Genomic DNA, 19613 nt, shown 5'->3' with positions numbered 1-19613 from the left:
CAGCCTATAATAGCTTTTTGTGGAGTAATCAGGAAAAATAAAACCACATGAGTAAACTCTGCTTTTGACATTTTATTTTAAAAGAATTTTATGGGTGTGTACTAACTGGAAACCCACATATTTATGATTGCTTGAAATGTCTTAGAAAAGCCAATTGTACAAGAATGTTACAGAAATGAGCATAAAAGATTCTAACAGTTGGTATCTGAAAAATTGAGGATTGGACAAACAACTGAACCCTGTTTTTATTCAATTCTAGATACTGCCTCTGGATCTCCAGTGAAACAGAGTCTACCTTATTAGAGGTTGGTGGCTTTTATTTTTTCAGCTCTTACATACAATTTTAAAGCAATATTTCTGAAAGGCTGAACCTTGGTGTCTTTGACTGATATATTGACAAGCTGTTTTGTTGAATGTTTCTGTAGTACTGGACCTAAGGGATCTGTGTAATATAAGCAAATGACAGTAATTTTTCATATTCATTGTGGTTTGGTTTTTTTGTGAAATGCCTCCTTGCATTTCTGTTTCACATACTGCTTCAGTTACTAAACAAATTAATGTAGATCAGACTTCAGTTTTTAGTCATCCTTAGCTAACCTGTCTGACAAATAGCCCAAAAATCCCCAGTTTTACTCTTTAATTCATTCTTACAGAGTCAATTTTTCATCCATTTCCAAATCACTTTGATATGACTTTTTGTATATATGATAGTATGTAGATTATATGCTGGTTCATTAATATATATGTATTTTATAGTATGACATGAATGTTCAATGCTAATGAAATGGCATACATTTTGGGAATTATTTCAGTCTTTGGGCCTTGTTTTATCATATAATTCTGGAGAGAGCTAACTCATATGTTAAACTTTTTATTTGCATTCTATAAAACTGGTTTCTTCCTTCACAAAGATGTAAGTGCAGCTTATTAATAGTTTTTTGTGATTGTAGTTGTCTGATCAGAGCTCTGGAAGTTTGGCAATGCTTTTCTATTTGGATTATGAGTATCATATCATACCTTGCTGTTCCAGTCCTTACACAGCTGTGCTTAGGCTCTTAGTATGATTCACATACAAGTGAAGTTTCTTATCTGTTGGAGCCATTAGCATTTCTTAGACTTGCAGCAAATGCACACTGCTGCAAGTAGATGTTCATAGGCTTTCTGCCCTCTGTGCTCACAAGGGCATCTTTTTTTTACGTGGAACAAGTATTTATGAGACAGGTCTTTGATTCCTGAAAGCTATTGCCTATCTGAGATGAGATCCATTAAATTGTTCACATGCTCATTTTCTGTTTGAGAAAGAGTTTATCCACCCTTGTTGCATTGTTCCTCACACTCAATTTTCCAAGTACATGTTATACTTTCCTTACCAATAAACCCATAACTGGCATGGCACATGCTGTTGTTCTCTTATTAAAGAACTGCTTATTTTTCTGTATGAATGAGCTCGTGATCCCAGGAGCAGCTAGATATACCTGCTGCTTTTTGTCTTCATTCAAAATGGCCACAATCTCCTGCTGTTTCTAATGTATTTTTTCATCAGTAAAGATGAATATTACTTTTGTTCTTTGCCTGGGAAAAAAGAGGGGAAAATTAAGAACAAAGATCCTTATAGAGCTGTGGAAGGTAGAAGTGTGGGAGTGTGCACTTCCCTTCAGTGGCAGATAGCATTGCTTAATCTCTGGTAGTGCTGTGGGTCCTTGCAGCTGCACTGAGCCACAGGTCAGGTGTGATGTAATTCAGTACTTTTCCTCAGGGAAAGAAGCAGCTGGGAGTAAGCCACTTGTCTCCTGCACAGCTCGCTCCTGGGATGCCGAGAGGGAGCAGGTCACATGCTAAGCATATAGCTCTGATCACCATCTTTAGACAGTGGCTGTCATGTGAAATGACAGAGGCTGGGGGTAGGCAGTGAAGCTGGAATGCAGCACTGAAGCCTCCCTATTACTCTCTGACCTTACAGGGATTAGCCAGTGTTTGTAGGATCTGCCAGTCACTCATGTTTTGTTCAGGTGTGGAGAGATGCTGAGCCATGCTGAGCTGCCACAGAGGAGCGATCTGGCAGAACCCAGCACTGAGGCCAAGGCTGTAGGAAAGTGGCACAAAGTGCCTGTTGTGTGCCTCTCTGTGTCTGACTCAGAGACATGATTCTGTGATAAGACCAAGCACGATGGCTTTCATGTATTTGAAGAGAAGGTTGAGCTGAAAGCATATCATCCTTCAGGTATTCAGCAGAAGTAATAGTGATGTGTTATGATTGCATAAGCTGTAGCATCTCATCTAGAAATCTCTTTGAGGCATTATATGTGCTAATTAAATATCCAGATTCAAAACTAGCGCTTTTCAAATATAGTTGCATTTCTGTGGAGCAGCACACTCTCTTCCTCCTTGCAATGCCTCTTAGCATGAAAGATTAGATCTGTTTGGTTATAACTGTTACTTCACACTAAATACTTGCCAACAGTCTTGCAGAATTCCATTTGGATACTTTCAAATGACCAGAAATAGGTCCAATAAATATATCCCTGGAAAAGCCTTCATAGGATATATTCTGCTTATTATACATTAATTTCTATAATTGTGCATCTGCCTTTTATATTGGAGGCATTATTTTCAAATTACTGAAGTGTTTTAAGATGCTCTTGGTAAAGGCCTAAGCAAAGTATAAAGGCCAATCTGTTTTCCAAATAGTAGACTGTTGTTCAAGAGTTTGTGCCAGCCAGTACAGAGTGCAGTCATGTCTTATTCCTCTCAAGAGAGATGAATTACTCAACTGCCTTGGCTTCTGCTGCTCCTCATTCTTATCCTTGTACTGTTGGAGTGGTCTGCTCCTCTTGTGGAGCAAATTGGCAGAAATGTAAATGTATAGCATTGACTTCTTGGTAAAAGGTTTTCACCTGTGAGCTGTTTCGGATATGCACTAGTTTTCCCAACAGTTCAGTTAACTGTGCTTTTGGGATTTTTATGTTTAAAAGAAAACCATTTTTTTTTTTTTTTTAATAGCAATGTGCACAGCAGTATCTTACCTAACTGCTACAAATTTGCAGAAATTGAGTTATTGATCGATACACTGATACATTGCAACAGGCCTAAGATTGCCTGAATCAATTGTATTTGTGTCTTTGACTAATTTTCTTCTGAAGGTGACAGGACCATGTGCCTTAGAAATTAAATTTTTTAAAAGTTTGTGTTTACTACATGCATAATTCAGTGGAGTTACTGCTGTACTTTCTTAACATGCCTGAGTACTTTTCCACACTGCTTGGGGTTAAAATGTGGCTGGTGTGTTACTGAAAGGCACCTCCCAAGTGCTACTGCCACTGGTGACAAAGTCCTTTGACTTTGGTGAGACAGTATGGAAGCACATATGTAGCTCTTGCAAAGCACTGAGTGCAATCAGTATCAAACCAGCAGCAGTGTCAGGCATAAGTATTTAAAAATTGAGGGTGTCCATAGACATCTTTGCTAGAGTGGACCACAAAAGCCAGTAGCCTTGGAGGAAACACAGTAACTGAAGTTACAGAGATGGTGTATACAAGTTCCCAGAATAACCCACAAGCCCTTCATTTGCATAGGAAAATTAAACTGTATTTTTCTCAGCACTGTTTGCATAAACAAAATAATTTGTTGTAGATTAGGAGCAGAATACTTGCAGATGCTCAGAACGTTTCCTTTGTTCATTCTGCACTCCCTAGACAGAGCCAGTGGGAGGAAGATTATCCAGATATTTTCCTAGCCAACTACTGGAATTCATGCTGGGTTCAAACACCACCTCCTTTTCTTGAGAAAAGAAGCATCTGTGTCAGGCACTTAAATCATGGGTGTGGTGATATGTATTTGAATCAAGGCAAGACATTAGTGCACGTTTATGTGTTGCCAATTTTGCCAAGTAAATAACAAGTGATTCATATGGATGAAAATAGAATGTGCCAAATGGCCTTGCAGAACTCTGACATCTTTGGTATGTGACTTTTCACTTTGCATCAAGAACAGTGTGTGTTTTTCATTATAAAGAGACTAACTCTGCAAAATAGTGCTTACTGGACCTTCCAGTAATTATGCAAAACAGTTGTTACTTGTAGGTTTTAAGACCCAAAAGCAATTACTAGCTAGTTGCAGAACACAGAACCTTTCCTCAGTGCAGACATTAATTTGAAATGCATTGGGTTTTTTTTTTTTTTAAAGATGTCTCAGTAAGATGCTCCATTTGTTGATACTTGCATTAAAAATGCTTATTCACTATAAAGCAACTCGAGATCACAGATTAATGTTGACACTACAGACTTTTTTAACAATAGGTTGTATGAATCTCACCCCAAACAACTGCAGATAGTATGAAATCTGTTATTGTGTGCTGAATTTCATCTTAGTTTTCTTTTGAATAACCAGATAGGTTAAAGTTCTTTAAATCCTGCCTGAGGCAAGTTTGACAACTGTGATTAACAGTAGCTTTTCATTTGGTCATAAATATAATTTTAAGGTGTTGATTTAAGGGCTAAATGCAGAATACTAGTAATGACTTTATTAATATCATGTACTATCCTAATTATGCTAGATATAAAAGCATAAATTACGTATTTATTCTAAGAATATTTATGCATTAGTATACAATTCTCTTGTTTATCACTTCAAGGATGACTAAAACTGCACACTAGAAATGCACTTTCAGCTCGTTTCCAGGTCCTTGCTGAGTTTGCTTGAGAGCCTTTTGGGATATGGCTCTCCATTTTAAAGATAATATTTCATGCTTATTCTTCAAAATAATACCATTCTAAAATTGAAAAAGAATAGCAGAAGCATAATACTTTGTAACTGAGCTGGACAACAATCTGATCTAAACATGAATTATAAATGACTGAGCAGTGCATACCTGATTTTGCAGATAAGGTATTACAAATTGCTGAGTTACACATGCTCTGCTAATCCTGCACCATGGTAAATTAAACAGCTAACAGTTTCTTATCTCTTTCTAATGTCATCTGCATATACCTGCATACCTATACAAACATAAATGAATGCATACACACAAAGAGATTTTAATGGAATTGTTCTCTCCTGGATGATACCTGTTTTAGTCACTCCTGTGGATGCAGTAGGATGTTGTATTTGATTGCTTTCACATAATAAGCTTCAGAGAATCAATAATCTGCTTTGAAGTATTTGGTTAATACAGAGTGTATCCTGGCTACTGTTTTAACTTTGAAAATTTCTCCAATACTCATCAGCATGTACCTTGAAATGCAGAGCATGATGTGATCCATCATGATGGGAAAGCAGTGAGTCTGTTTTGGGCTGTTCTCCCAGGAGATAAGTATGGGATAGATAATGGATCAGAAAAGTGGCTTCCACAGCTGGAGGTGATAGTGGTATTAGCTGGATTGGCCAATGTTCTTGATAGACTTGAGTCTGCCATCAGAGTCTGTAACTGCAGAGCACTTTGAGTACTGGCAAAGGAAATCTGCTTTGCTAAAAAAATATTGCTACAGATGATCTTCTCCACAGAAACATAGGGGGGGTGGTGCTCTGCAAGGACTTCTTGTTTTTGCTAGGGATAACTTCATTTTGAAACTTGAGTTTGTTTCTAGAGCTCTATCAAAACTAGGTATTCAAAGTATGAAATTGTGCAGGGCATGTATACTGCTGAGGTATACAAAATGATCTAGATGGCCCAAGTGCTTCCTATCTCTATTTTCCTGCTGAGATTTTTTGTTTCATTCTCCTCCTTTCCATTTTACCTCATTTTTCTTAGCTCAGTTTTCTCTTTCTGTCACTGTTTCAATCCTTCTGGAGTAATTGCTTCCAATAAAATCCAGTCCTCAATTATCTGACATTAGAAAAAAAGAATTTTAGGCCACTAAACTGTCACCAGCTATTAGTCTCTTCACTTAGGTTTGCCTAAAGAAGGCAAAGAAGACTGAAAGTATGGAATGCTTAACCACATCTATCCCTTACATATCTTACAGATTCCTGCCAGATACCAACCTGTTCACAACCATAGCAATAATTACCTAATGCAGTAATCTTATAAGCAGTGAGAAATTTTCTTCCATAAAAAATCACAGGTATGGAGCACTGAGGGTGACAAACTTAGCAGCTACCATCTCTCTACCAGGTCTGCCCAGGGAAAAGCAAAAATGGCCAGCACATTGCTTTATGGCCACAGACTTGATAGCATCTTGAAAAGGTTCCTCCTTCTGTTTCACAACAGAGTTTGAAGATGAAAATATTCTTCTAAATTAAAATGTTCTTCTATAGCCACAGCATGCATTGGAGTTAATAAAGGTTTTAAATTAAACAGTAATAGAAACTGAAAACAATGTTATATGTTTCATTTCATGGTGATTATGGAAAGTCAGCCTTATTTCTATTTAATTTATATTTTGAAGTTCAAACCCAGATGAAAGCTGTGGCTTATGATTGAAATCTCCCTCTTGCTTAAGCTATTGGGCCCTGCTCACTGTTGTGTCTGTATGCATGTCTTAGGTACATACCAGATGTGTGTGTCTGTGTGCCTGCAAAACTGCTTTACAAAATTGCCGTTATTGGTTTTTGCAGTGAAATTCAGGTGAACAATACTGTACCAACTGGTCACAATCATTTGTGAAGAAGTCCTGGAAGAGTGAAATTTATGGCATTGATATTTCATGCCTATTGTTTAGGAAACTCAAGTATTAAATTATGTGCTTCAGTAGACCATGTGTGAGTTATTAGAGTACATTTCTGAGCTGCATTAACTTGCTATCAGTTACTTGCCTCCTGATAACCAATTCTTAGAGAAATTACCTTGAAGATCATATTTAAGTTGGAAGATGCAACCTATTTCTGATCTCTCTCTTCCCCTCATTTTATTGAAAACGAGAAGCAGTACTTTTCAAAGTGAGTGATGTTTGTGCAGGCTGGGAATATGTCTATGTGAATTTGGTGTTGGTTCTGTGAGCAACATCTTTATCACAATCTCTGTTTTGACAGGAGGCTTTCATTTAGCTTTGTATAGTCATTTCATAAGAGGCATTTGCATGTAATAGCCAAACTGCATCAGGGAAATTGTGACAGGAGCAATCAGACTGTGGATGTTTTTACAGGTGAAACAAGCAGCTGGTTGCCAGCAACACTGCTCAGCCTCACAGAGTAGGGCTGGGAAGGAGAATCTGGAAATACCTCATGAGAAGTGCAGAAACCAGGATGTGTCAGAGGGTTTTTCAGAGGCTTTTCCTGAATGGAAACCACCTAAAGCAAAACAAGGAACATTATCTGTCCAAAATGCTCAAACCAAACCTGGACTAGTTGTTTCTCAGGGATGTAACTAAGAAGGGAATGAACAGTCATGTAAGTTGTAGGAAGGAAACAAATACTTAAGCAACTCTGGGTCTTAATCCTGTTTGACCTTTGCTTTCAGCACAAAGTAAATCTAAAGCTTCTTTATATTCATCATAAAATTTATATTAGAAGTAGAAGCTGTGAAGAATCATGAGTGAGTAGCTAACAGAACAGCTCTTGGAAATGGCTTGGGAACCACTCCAGCCCCTTGCTCTGCCTGGTTTAGGCACAGCCCTGGGGCTGTGTTCAGAGGCACCTGTGGAACCAGGCACTGTCAGCTCATGCTTGAGCTGCTCAGCCTTGGAGGTGTGCAAGGATCAGAGTATCTCATGACCCATTTAGATTGGTTTCTATTTTGAAGAGAACCAACAGCTGAAAAAAAAATCATGAATACAATTAAAATACTTTGGGGGACTTATTTCACATGACAACACATCACATATATAAACTATGCTGTGCAGGGTACATATAAAATTAAAAATAAGCATTTTAGGATATACTTTCAATGTATATTTAACTACATTATGACAATCTTACATAACTCAATAAATTTAATAAACTGATGAACTTTTCATAGAGCTTGTGCTGCCAGCACTGCTAATGTAATGGAACTTTAAGTTGGTATAACATTTTTCTGTTTCCTAAGGAAACAAGGATTGTGCAACCACTTTCTGCCTGTCAGTCCTCTCCATCAACTTTTGAACTGCTGAATTAACTACTGCTAATAGGAAGGAGGTTTTCTGTGAGCCTTGAAGAGAATTAAGTTCTTACAAGTTTAACAGTGCCCGTGGCTCAGTAAAGAGGAAGAGCCCAAATCAGTGCTCTCCTGAGTGGAAAACTGTTATATATTTTTCTTGGCAGCAACCAACATGTTCATAACTCTGGGCTAAGCACAGCAGGTGATGTCTCCTGCCCAGAAGAGATGTCAGAAAATACATGTGCTGGGAGAGAAGTTGAAATTATTTTGGTTAAGAAGCATGAGGGGAGTAAGACATCTGTCTATAGGAAATCTTGTTTCATTGCATATGTTGACCACAGAACAAATGCATTTTTTTTTTTCCAGCTCACCATTCATCTTTCAGTTTTCAGTAACATAATTACTGAATTCACCAACCATGTAGCTTTAGACATAAGATGCCTCAGAGATGAGAACGAGTGGAAAATTGAGTCCCTGTACATTTATGCTTAATGCAGCTAGAGCTATTTTAGATTTTAGAATTTTTTACTTCAGAATTATTAGCTGTGATTTTTTTGTTGTTTTCTGACAGTAGTCTGAGGTACAGCTCAGCTGTCTGATGTACAGCTTCAGAAATACTTTTGTTTGGTCTTTCAACAGATTAATTTTAGTCCTCATTAAATGTCACTCTAGAAGAACATTAAAAAAATTAGACTTCTGTATGGAGTCAAGTGAATTTAAATACTTCACCACTGGTGATATTTTGAGAGCTAGTAATTTATGTTCTTATTTTTGCTAGTATCAATATATTTACAGGATTTGAGTCCTATGAATGATTTCTAAAAACAAAGCATAACATTCAGAAGATTTGCTTTTATAAAAGCTGGAATGGCCTTTGGTATCAAGCCAGAATAAAGAAAAGGAAATGAAATAACGTGTCTTATCCAGGCTGAGTGAAGGAAAAAGCCTTTATGAGTGCTGTAAAGTTTGTTAAATTTGACATCTGACAGAGATGTAGATTCCCAGTGTGGGGAGACATGAGTACCACTGACTTGCCCTTGTCCTTCTGGTGTCACCAGTGTGCCAGAGAGCTCATCAGAGTGCCTGTGGTAAGATGAGGGACAGAAAAATTGGCATTTCACCTAGAGGAGATCAGTTTTAATAAAAGTATAAATACTTTGAATGACATGTGAAGAACAATTGCAAAAAAGAGGACTTAGGATTAAAATCAAAGGTAAGTGATCTGTCAGCACAAAGGCACAAACATACCTGGAACAGGTTAGACAATACCTTAAAAAATGCGAATAAATAGACATTTTAGAAAAATGTTTTGATGCACAGGTGAACTATTTTGCAAAGTAATTTTTTAGGACAATTCATTTTGCAGATGAAATACTTCCAGTGAAAGTATAAATGGAAAACTAGATGAACAAAGTTAGCCATAAAGTTCCACCTAATTTTTCCAATAATATTAATAAAGAAGTGACCTTGTAATCCAATAATCCAATTATTTCAAAAGTGTTTAAAAATAATAAAGGGAAGCATATATTGCAAAATTATTTATTGACATTATCACCATGGTTTAGTATATCTAAGGAGGTTAACAAAATTCCAAAGGACAGCCAAATATTGATAGCCCTGATAGAGGGTAGGAAAAATACATTTCTTTGTGTTTTAAGGGCATAAGGTTAGAAAATGTTTAGGACAAAGGTGTTCACTGAAGAAATCCAAATGCTTTTCTCTTTAGGTTCCTAGTTGCTGTTTTTAGGATGTTGGAGTAGATTAAGCTAAGCTTTGGATACCTGCAGCATTTATGCCATCGGTGACATACTCCAAAATCCTGATCTTGGGACACATGCACACTCCAATAGTCCTTACCTGTTAGACTTTTAATTTAGAGGATCTCCTTAAATACAACATTACTTCTTTCCAGCCTTGATGTGTTAGGAAAGTGATGCACCTTGAGAGAAGAGGGGAAGAAGAAAAGGCTGTAAGGAGAAGGTATCATTCAGGTATCATCTCAAATTAGGACATAGCTGGAGCAATGTCAACATAGTCATTAAAAAGGGAATATAGTTTGTTTTGTATGAGCCAGCCTATACAATGCCATGGCATGTTCAAGATGTTTAATATGTTTGTGCCACCACTGCAGATGTGGGAAGGACTGTTAGGTGAACTTGCACTCATCAGCTACTGGGCTCTCCTTGCAGGCTGGGGACAGGTCACCTGCTGCTGCTTCCAGAGCTGGCTGAGTACATGGCCTAGAGATATGCTTCACAACTTAAAAACTAAAGAACTGTCACCCTGGTCTTCTTTGTAAAGCACTGGCATCAAGATTCGAAGCTCTATAGAAGTGCATATAATTAGTGAAATGTTCTTCAGTGGTGGTTTTTTTGCTTCTATTCCATTTGGTTTCTGAAACATCTAGGATTAACCTTCAGCCTGAATGAGTCAGACAATCCACTTATGTTCCACTAGCAGTGCACTATAGTTTCAGCAGCTCTAATATAATTTGTTTTAGTACAGTTAATATATATGTAATCATATTTTCTGGTCCTGAGCTATATTTAATAGAGTTGAAATATGCAACATGTAAACCTTAAAATGGCCTTTACATCTTCTCCCAGTTTCCTGCCTTCTCAATATGATGTCCTTTTGTTCTGGTTGTTCTTTATGCTCCGAGTAGGCAGAGGGAGATGGTATGATTTGAAATTAAAGGTTCTAAGTATATAATGTTTGAAACCCCTCAACATTACTTTAGGAACCTCAATATTTTAAGTGCAAAGGTGAGTGTAAGGGCTGATTGAGATGTGTGTAATATAAATGGGAGGTGGAGAGAGAGGGGAAATGGCTGTCTCCAAATGCTGTGTACACTGGAATAGAACTTAGTGGTCACTAGCTACTCAGGGAGAAGAGAGGTAGGAACCTGCACTTAGAATTTGGTAAGTTACATTATAAAAGGGTCTGGAACATGGAAAGAACATTTGAAATGTGATTTTACAGGAAACTCCTCATTGTATTCCATTCCTAATTATGCTGAATTAATTTAGAAGGAGAAATGTCTGTCTAGGATAGGGTAAGAGCCAAGAGGTGTAGGCAGATGTTTTATTATCAGATACTGATGATGAATTCACTGGACTCTATATATAACATTAAATGTTTAAATATATGACCAGATAATGTAATTAGTCTGAAATAAGAGCAAAAGAAAAAAGGAGAGCATGATCAAACACTGTAGAATAAAAAGGCAAGTTGCTCATGTTGCTCTCAAAAACTGCTGGCAGTTTATTTGGGTTCTTCAGAATTCATCCTGCTGCAACTAAATGCAGATTAAATTTTATTGCAAAAATTCAGAGACACACTTCCTTGACCACTACTGTTTTCATGGTTGTGGAAAAAAAAGGAAGGTCTACGCTTCCAAAAAGCCTCTAAATTTAAGGTTGAACACTATGACTAGTGATTTTTTGTAAATTTTTAGTGAACTGAAGAAAGTCTTTAGAGGACTCTAAAGAGGTGCACTGCTTCTTTTAAGCTGATAGGTAGGTAGCATTTTAATGTCATGCTCTGACAGGCTCACAGCCCTAGAGGCAGGCACTCTACATCAGGTAAGATAAAAGGGGTTGGATCCCTTCAAAGAATTACAAAATTATTTGTGGAAGGACTTTAAAGATCATCTATTTCCAACTCCCCTTCTTCAGTAGGGACACCTTCCATTAAGTTACTCAGAGCCTCATACAATCTGAACACTTCTAGGGATAGTGAGTGTTTTCTCTGCTCAATTTCTCTGGTATACCTGTGCCAGTGTCTCTCACCCTCACAGTAATTTCTTTCTAGTATCCAATTGAAACCTACCCTCCTTCTGTTTAAGACTATTCTCCTTTGTTCTGTCACTACATGCCCTTGTGAAAAGTCCCTTTCTTGCTTTGTTGTAGGATAATAGATACTGGAAGGCACTATAAGGTCTCCCTAGTCTCTTCTCATACCCAGGCTTGACAGCCTCAACTCCCAGCCTGTCTTCCCAGGAGTGTGCTCCAGCTCTGTGATCAGCTTTGTGCTCCTCTGGACTCATTCTGACAGGTCCATGCCCTTCTTGTGTGGGGACCCCAGAGCTAAACACCCCCTCCAGGTGGGGTCTTAGCAGAATGGAGGGGCAGAGTCACCTCACATGGCCTGCTTATCATGCCTTTTATTGATGAAGCTCAGGATATGTTTCACTTTCTGGGCTGCAGGTGCTCATTTCTGAGTTATATCGAATTTTTTGTCCAAAAACATTCCTAAAACTTCCTCCTACAGCTAGTCTTGGTCTGTTCTCCAGTTGGATTGCAGAGGATTGGCAGTTTGTCCATAACTACTGTGATCAGCTCCTACTCAGTCCAAAGGCAGATGTCACCAATATGTTAAATAAAATGTGTTCCTGTATTTCTTCCTTTTCTCCCATTAACTGCAACTGAACACCCAGTTACCTATCCCAAGTCTTTTTATTCTGAAGGAGCTTTTGCAACTGCTTATGGGAGAATGTGAGTAAAGAAAATGAAAACACATTTCAAAATCAAATGTGGAAGGTCTGGTTCAGAGTTTGGCTTCAGGTCAGATGCTTAAATCTTGGCCTTAAGTAGCAGAAATGGATCTTGTGATTATTTGGCTCTTTGTATGTTTGTTTTAAAAGTCCTTGGCTCCATAATGGACTTTTTTTTCCTAAATTAGTTCCTGTAAAAGTTTTTCATCTTACTTGGTAGTCTCCTAGCAGGAAGCAGCTCCTTGGAGAATGTATGATAATGATGTAATATTGAGGCAAAGTTCTGGCAGGATTTCATGGACTACCTTTATAACATTTCTACTTGATTTTCCCATTATAGGCTTAACAAAGCCAAGATTATCTTAAGCATGTCAGTCCTGTTCAAATCCAGTTGGTTATTTTTATGATGAAAATTAACATTTTAAAGTGCTTTGCTGGATTGGGGCCCAGATGATTGTTACATCTTCAAAATTAAAGCTTCCATGATCATCATAATAAGGGAATTATAGCAATAATTATTAATAGTATTACTGTGTAAATTTACTGTGTAAATCCCCCTGTGAATCTAGCTGCATATAGGAATTAAAGCATTGGTTCCTTTAGTTTATAAACGAGCCTTAGCAATATTAATGCAATGTATTTACTTTCTTGCTTACTGATAATTATTACTATTTCTGGTAAAAATAAATCCTTTGTGACTTGGAGGTGGACTTTTTGGATCACATGGGAGTAGGTAATAAATCTTCAAAATTTTCCTTGTGGAGGAAAGCAAGAAAATCTGAGTATTTTGAGTTGACCCTGAAAAGGTAAAATTCTTTCTTTTCAAATCTAGGAAGAAAAGCAGCAGAGACTGAGAAGTTAGGAATCTTCAAATGTATCTCAGATCTAGGGCTCTGTGTCAGTGAAAAGGAGAATTTGAGAATAAAAATGACTTTACATAGTGACAAAATCAAGGCTGGGTCATCTTGACAAGCTGTTCTTGCTTTTCAGTGAGCATAAACCACATTGAGGTGAACACTGAAGAGAAGTGGTAGCACTAACACACTTTATCTTCCCTGATGGTTTATGCATCATTGATTCTTTACTCTCCATTGGGATAAACATGCAGGAAAGAGTCTTTACTGCCAGTGTCCATTGCTGTCCGTGGCAATTTTGAATGCTGAAGCAGTTCAGGGCAGGTCTCCTTTTGCTTGCATGGAACGATATTCAGCAATATTCTTTAACTTTTGTTTTAATAAGCCTAGGATAATTGCAAGGAAACTTCTGGATGTCAGCAACCAGGAGAACTCATATTTTCCTCATCCAGTTGGATGATGGGGAGCTGGTTCTTTCTCCTGGCCACAGATTCTGATAAAGTTCAAGGCTTGGGTGCCAAAGTTATGAACACAAGTCCTACACCTCAGCTTCCCATACCAGCAGTGCTCCCAGATGATTGGTGTCCAAGAGAAGCTTAATGCTATGGTGGAAGGAAAGCTGGAAAGGGCACAGAGAATGTGACTGGCTGGAGTCACATATGAAGTGAATGTCATGTGTTGTAGTACATGCAAAGACAGAAGTGAGAACCATAAAAGCTGGAGATGCAACTAGGTTTTAGCTGTGTTTCTGTTTGGTGTGTATTTTTTTGTTGGTTTAGTTTTTTTTTTCCCTTAAGAATGATCTGCGTCTGCATCTTTAAAGGAAAACCCAGAAAAGTGACCTGGTTTGTTATGAAGGGGAAAGGCTATCACAGGGCAATGCTACAACTGCCTGTATTGCCTTATGTCTAGACATATTTCTGAGGAATTATTTTCTAATGAACACTGTAGGTACTTTCCAGACACATTGCAGAGCTACAGAGAGAGTTGTATGAGACTCATTTTCTCCAGTTTATCTCTGATGGGTTTGTTCTCTGGGCTTAATGTTGTGACAAATGAAGTCTTATTTGTGCCATCTTTCTGACAGGTCCCACACCTCCAAGCATTTGATACTGGTTATTGATTTCCTCTAACAGCAGTTGCATACTTCTTTTTTTGAATGAGACCCTATATATCATACTGAACAAGGTATCAAGCATACTTACATTTAGAGAAGTGTTCCCTGATAACAGAAAGATGGACTGAGAAGTCAGAAGATTTTTTTTTTTAAATCCATTTATGTGGCAAGCTTGTGTTTGTTTGCAGAACAGAGGTAAGTAACAGAGGTTTACCTTGTTCCTATCTGATACTTAAGTAGACCAAATGGGACTTAAAAGGTAGCTTCATTACAACACAAATTGATAAACTCTAAATAAGAAAAGCTGTAGGCAAACGCATAAAAATAAAAGGCTTTGAATACCCATCACTCCCATTGTACCCTTGCAGCACTGGCTTTTTCCTCTGGTATGGTGAAACAAGTGTGAAGTTCCCTCTGTTTCCAAAGATTCTGATTTGCTCTTCCTTATCTCATGAAAGTTGCTGATCCAGTCTGGGATTTCCTACTTGCCTTGAGCTACAGGGTCCCAGCTTGGTTCACCCCTGTTACTGCAGCAGCTAACCACACACTGGGTGAGTGACATCCTGGGACATAGGCTTTCCAAGGAGGCAGGGAGCACCTTGTGAGTTTGTTGAGCCTGGGGAGCAAAGCCCATGGAAAAGTCATGCTCTTTCCCTCCCTGCCTTCCAAGGGCCCAGATTCCTCTGTGCAACATATGCAACAAAACTACCTTTTGAGCAGCTGACTCAATTACCTCAGCCCTCTACAGAATATATTATGCACAGTATTTTTACTCTAAAAACCATCATTTAAGACAGACATACATCACTGAGGAACTAGAGGAGGAGATAGGGCCAGTGAAAGCTCTGTCATTGGTGAATTTCATAGAGTTTGGTTTTGACAGATTATGTTGTCCTCCATGCAGGGTGTCCCTTACATAGATTTTTGTCACAGTCACTGCACATGATGCAGGACAGTGTTTACTGCTTGCTGGTGCAAACCCACCTCCCCCATCCAGCCTTAGACAGGTATAAGCAAAAAGTATTTCTGTCCTCTCCCATTGATAGTTCCAGTTAGTTATGTTTCCTTTTAAAGCAACAGAGCAATTGATATCTCAGCTTGTGTTTATGGAGATAGCACATAAACATAAGTATCTACTTTTGTGATAAACATAACTAATTACTACAAAACAAACATTTCCCACTCTACAATAATCCTGCAGTCCTGCTGAGGTTCATAAAATTGCCAGTAGCTCCATGGCATAATTGGAGCCTATAGATTAGAAAAATGATTTTTTTCAAACCCTGGCCACAGTTTTAAGCCTGTATAGTCTTTTAAATGTCACTAATTAGTGCTCTATGTTTTGTGCAGCAGTTTTGTTTTGTATTAGGAAATAATGAGGAAGATACTGGTAAGAGACATCTATCAAATTTGGTGCTCTTATTGCAAGAGATTACTAGCTTTTAAGATGTGATAACATATCATTAGTCTGGAAACACACTGGTAAGATAAAAATTGAATTGGTTAGAAGACTCCTGACCTTCATTGTCAGGTTATCTTAGAATATTACTCAATCTGAAAGGAACAAAACCTTTTTGGCAGAAAGTGCTCTGAAAACAATGGGAAGAGGAGGAATATGGCCAATATCACTTTTAAGTTCAAGACTAACTTAATTTGCTCTTTAGAGGTCACTAAATAAATTTATATTTGATTCTCTGATTAATAAATTCTGTTATTTACTTTTAAAGTTATATACCTACAGTTCTTTTATTTTAGACCATCCTCATGCTTGAAAGAAATAAATAAATTCTGAGAAATTGGGTGAAACTTAAATATAACAAAACTTCTCAGAACAGGTGGGCTGTATCAGTGACATTTAGTTAAATCTTAAGTGCCAGATGGTATATTTGCAATTTATTTCAGGGTTTGGTGATAGATTCATTGTTTGTCAGTACCCATAGCTTCTACTGCTGATATAAATAAAAGCTTTATATACAGAATGAAATCCATTGCTTTCTGTAAACTATAAAAATTGTAACCCTCAAACACTCAGTTAAGCTAACACAACAGGATTAGTACCTTCTGATATTCTTCAAAAGTTAGAGTTTTCATGTGGGGTAGCTAGAGGACTTGCATATTTGTAATTTTTATTTGTTGCTACCTTCCTTCATGGACACTTATCATGGGTTACATGCGGTGCTCTGGGGAGGATCTCAGGCCTGCCCTGCTGCAATGGTCTTGTCCAGTGATCCGGATCCATGGCTGCCATCAGCCCAGCCCCACGCTGCTGGTTCAGGGGCTGTGGACTTGTGCCTCCAAGGCAAGGGCTGCTTGTGGCCCCTGGCTACCCCTGCCCCTGCACTCACCCAGTGCCCCCTCCCACCCAACCCCAGCAAGATGTTTGGATGCAGCAGTTTGCCTTTTGTTTGTATGGTAAAGGGTTTGTCATTAAAGCATTTCAGTCAGCTGGAAACATTTATTGGCTTGAGCTTCATGCTTAAAAAGAGCTGGCAGCCCTGAACTTGTTGCTATGCTCTGCACAGGCAGTGGCCCTGAATTTCTGCTCACAGTAATGGATACTTGGCTTTTTCTACTTTTCAGCAAAACACATAATTCAGTTGATTCCTGTGGTGCAACCTGAATTTTTTTAGGTCTTTGGATCAGGATATGGGAAGGAGACTGGCTTTAATGCCAGGCAGCCCTGCACTGAATTGCTGCTGGATCAGGCATAGGCTTGCTTTGTCTATCCAGTGATGTAAGTTGTTACTGTGATGACCAATAAAACAAATAAAGGGAGTTCTTAACTAATGACAGCTAGAACAATCAATCCAGAGGTCAGGAACACAGTAGACAAAGCATGCGTAATAGAGTGCAAAACCAGCAGTATTAAAGTTCCAGGAAAAAAACTATATCAAACACATTGTTTCTTAAGCTCAAAATGTATGAAGATATTCAGTTGTTCTAAGGGTTGGCCAGTTGGCCCAAGGACAAAGCTATGACCAAAAAACCACATGAAGAGAAGACCTGAAGAAGAGAATTTTCACATCAGTATTACAGACAGTCTGTAGAGTAATACCCTGCAGCAAGTCATATTGCACTTGATGCTAGTTTTGGATCAGTAGTGATATGAAGTAAATCACTCTGTAAACGTAAACCATTTGGAGGAAAGTTTTATGTTTCATCTTGGATACAGCCTTTATTGCTGTTTTAGTGCAAAGGCCTAGGAGAACATGAAAGTAGTACTATCAAAGCTCTCTAGCTGTAACTGGCTCTTGGAGCTCTTGGGACATTTGAAGTGGCATTTTTCTCAGTATATATATAATCTCTTTTACACTATAAATATGGCTGGATACGTATAGTAGTCCGTAGTCTGTTGTACCTATAACTGTGGTTACTATTTTAGTCTTCTTTTATTTTATAATGTAACTGTAAATAGTATGATATTTTAAACCTATGCTATAGTACAGAATATAATACAGTATATGTAGAAGGGACAATCATATTGGCATGTGATTTATATAATTGTATTAAATTTCATTATTTTTTGTGAATAATGATGAAAGAAAGCATTTTCATATAATCAGCATCTTTGACATCTTGGAACACAAACTTAAACAGTAAAGCAGAATGAGCAATGGTTTTGTTGTGGTACATGTTTAGGCATTGGTAGCAAAGTGGTCTTCAGAAGATGAAGGTCTCATTTTCAGCTTAAATGACTGAACTGGCAGCCTTGATTTTGTTCAGCCTCATGTGATTTCTTGGTTAGAATTTGGGGCTAGTTCAAATTCTGTGTCTGACTCCATAGGTTCTATGAGATAGTCCTGGTTAAATTTCTGTTGTTTTGTGCCCTCTGGTGCTTTCCATTACTGTAGTGCTGAAAAGTCAGAGTCATCAAACAGAGATCCCTTTGAACAGACAAGAAGTCTGTGCCTCTCCCAGTGAGAATTACTCATAGTAGTTATGATTGGAAGTATAACATAAAAGCAAAGACAGATGGGGAATTGCAAAGAAAGAGTGAAAGAAAATCAGCCATTGAGGGTAGCGGTCTCAGCTTTCCAGAGCAGCCTACATGCTGTCAATTTAATTTGCAATTATCATAGCAAACAAGATTTAAGAAAGGTTTTGAAGGAGGGCAATGCAGTAACTTTGCAGGTGTTGCAGAGTTCTTCCAAAGTGAAGTGTAGTGGAAGGAAGCATAGAAGTGGTTGGCTGAGAATTTAACAAGGGCATAATGAAGAATAACTTGTGGATTAATTTTAAGTTGGCTGTTTAGTACCAAGTGAGAATAATAATGAGAGTGGTCCATGGAACCAAAGCGAACTTGCTTTTATTTGACAGACCAAAGTAAGAAGTGGAGACAAGGAGAGAAATCACACACTCAGAGCAGCAGCACTTTGGTAAGGTGCTGTGTTTGTCCAGGCCAGAGGACAAGATTTTGGATTAATTTGTTTCTGAGATTATGAGGATCTGGAAAAAGTTATTAATTAAGTGCATATTGAAAGATTTTATGTAAGTAATATTACACAGAATGATTTTGCAAGTCTGTATTTAATTGATCTAAGGATAATTTGGCTTAGAGATAACACTCAAACTGTACACAGTGATTCAGAAAGGATCTGGCAGATTGAGTTTGTGGGGGTGGATAATGAAAACCCTCATTTGTCTATGTGGAGCCTAAGCTGATGTCTGAGATATCAATTTGAAAAGAATGAAGTAGTATTGAAGTAAAGGTGCAGCATCTAAAGAGGAGATAGCATTTGATACTGTGTCTGTAGATAAGATTGTACTAGAGTAAAGTTTTAGGAGGAAAGAAGACCAAAAATTTCTCCAGGAAGCATAGAAGAAACCATGGAGTTGCTCCTTTGAATGATATCCAGAACAACAGTTAGGGACATCAGGATAAGATTGTCCCAAGCCAGCTAAAACATCAGAACTAAAAACTCCTAAAATAAAAAACTATTGACATGTACTGCAAATGATAGATACCTAAAAAATTCCATTTGTACTTTTTTGAGTGCAATAGGTAAAAGCCATCTAGAAAGGAAGAGAAAAACTTCACACAGTAGTTTAAAGCTATTAAAAAGCAACAGGAAAGCAGGGAGATGTACTGGTGGTAAAGGGAAACACTAGGGAAGTTTTTCCTTTGTGAAAGGTAAA

General features: G+C 37.9%; 1 protein-coding gene across 4 annotated transcripts in view; it reads left to right on the top strand.

Moving 5' to 3' along the window:
- CNTN1 (contactin 1) overlaps positions 1–19613 on the top strand; it is a 203097-nt gene that overhangs the window by 58389 nt on the left and 125095 nt on the right. For all 4 annotated transcript variants that reach the window (XM_079303574.1, XM_079303577.1, XM_079303576.1 and 1 more), the window contains exon 2: positions 260–305. The gene's annotated coding sequence lies outside the window, so the exon portion shown is untranslated. The remainder of the gene's footprint in view (positions 1–259; positions 306–19613) is intronic.

The sequence above is a fragment of the Erithacus rubecula genome (genome assembly GCF_903797595.1).
Source record: "Erithacus rubecula genome assembly, chromosome: 4".
Lineage (NCBI taxonomy): Eukaryota > Metazoa > Chordata > Aves > Passeriformes > Muscicapidae > Erithacus > Erithacus rubecula.
The sequence above is the reverse complement of the archived record's forward strand: the minus strand, read 5'-3'. Positions and strand labels throughout refer to the sequence as shown.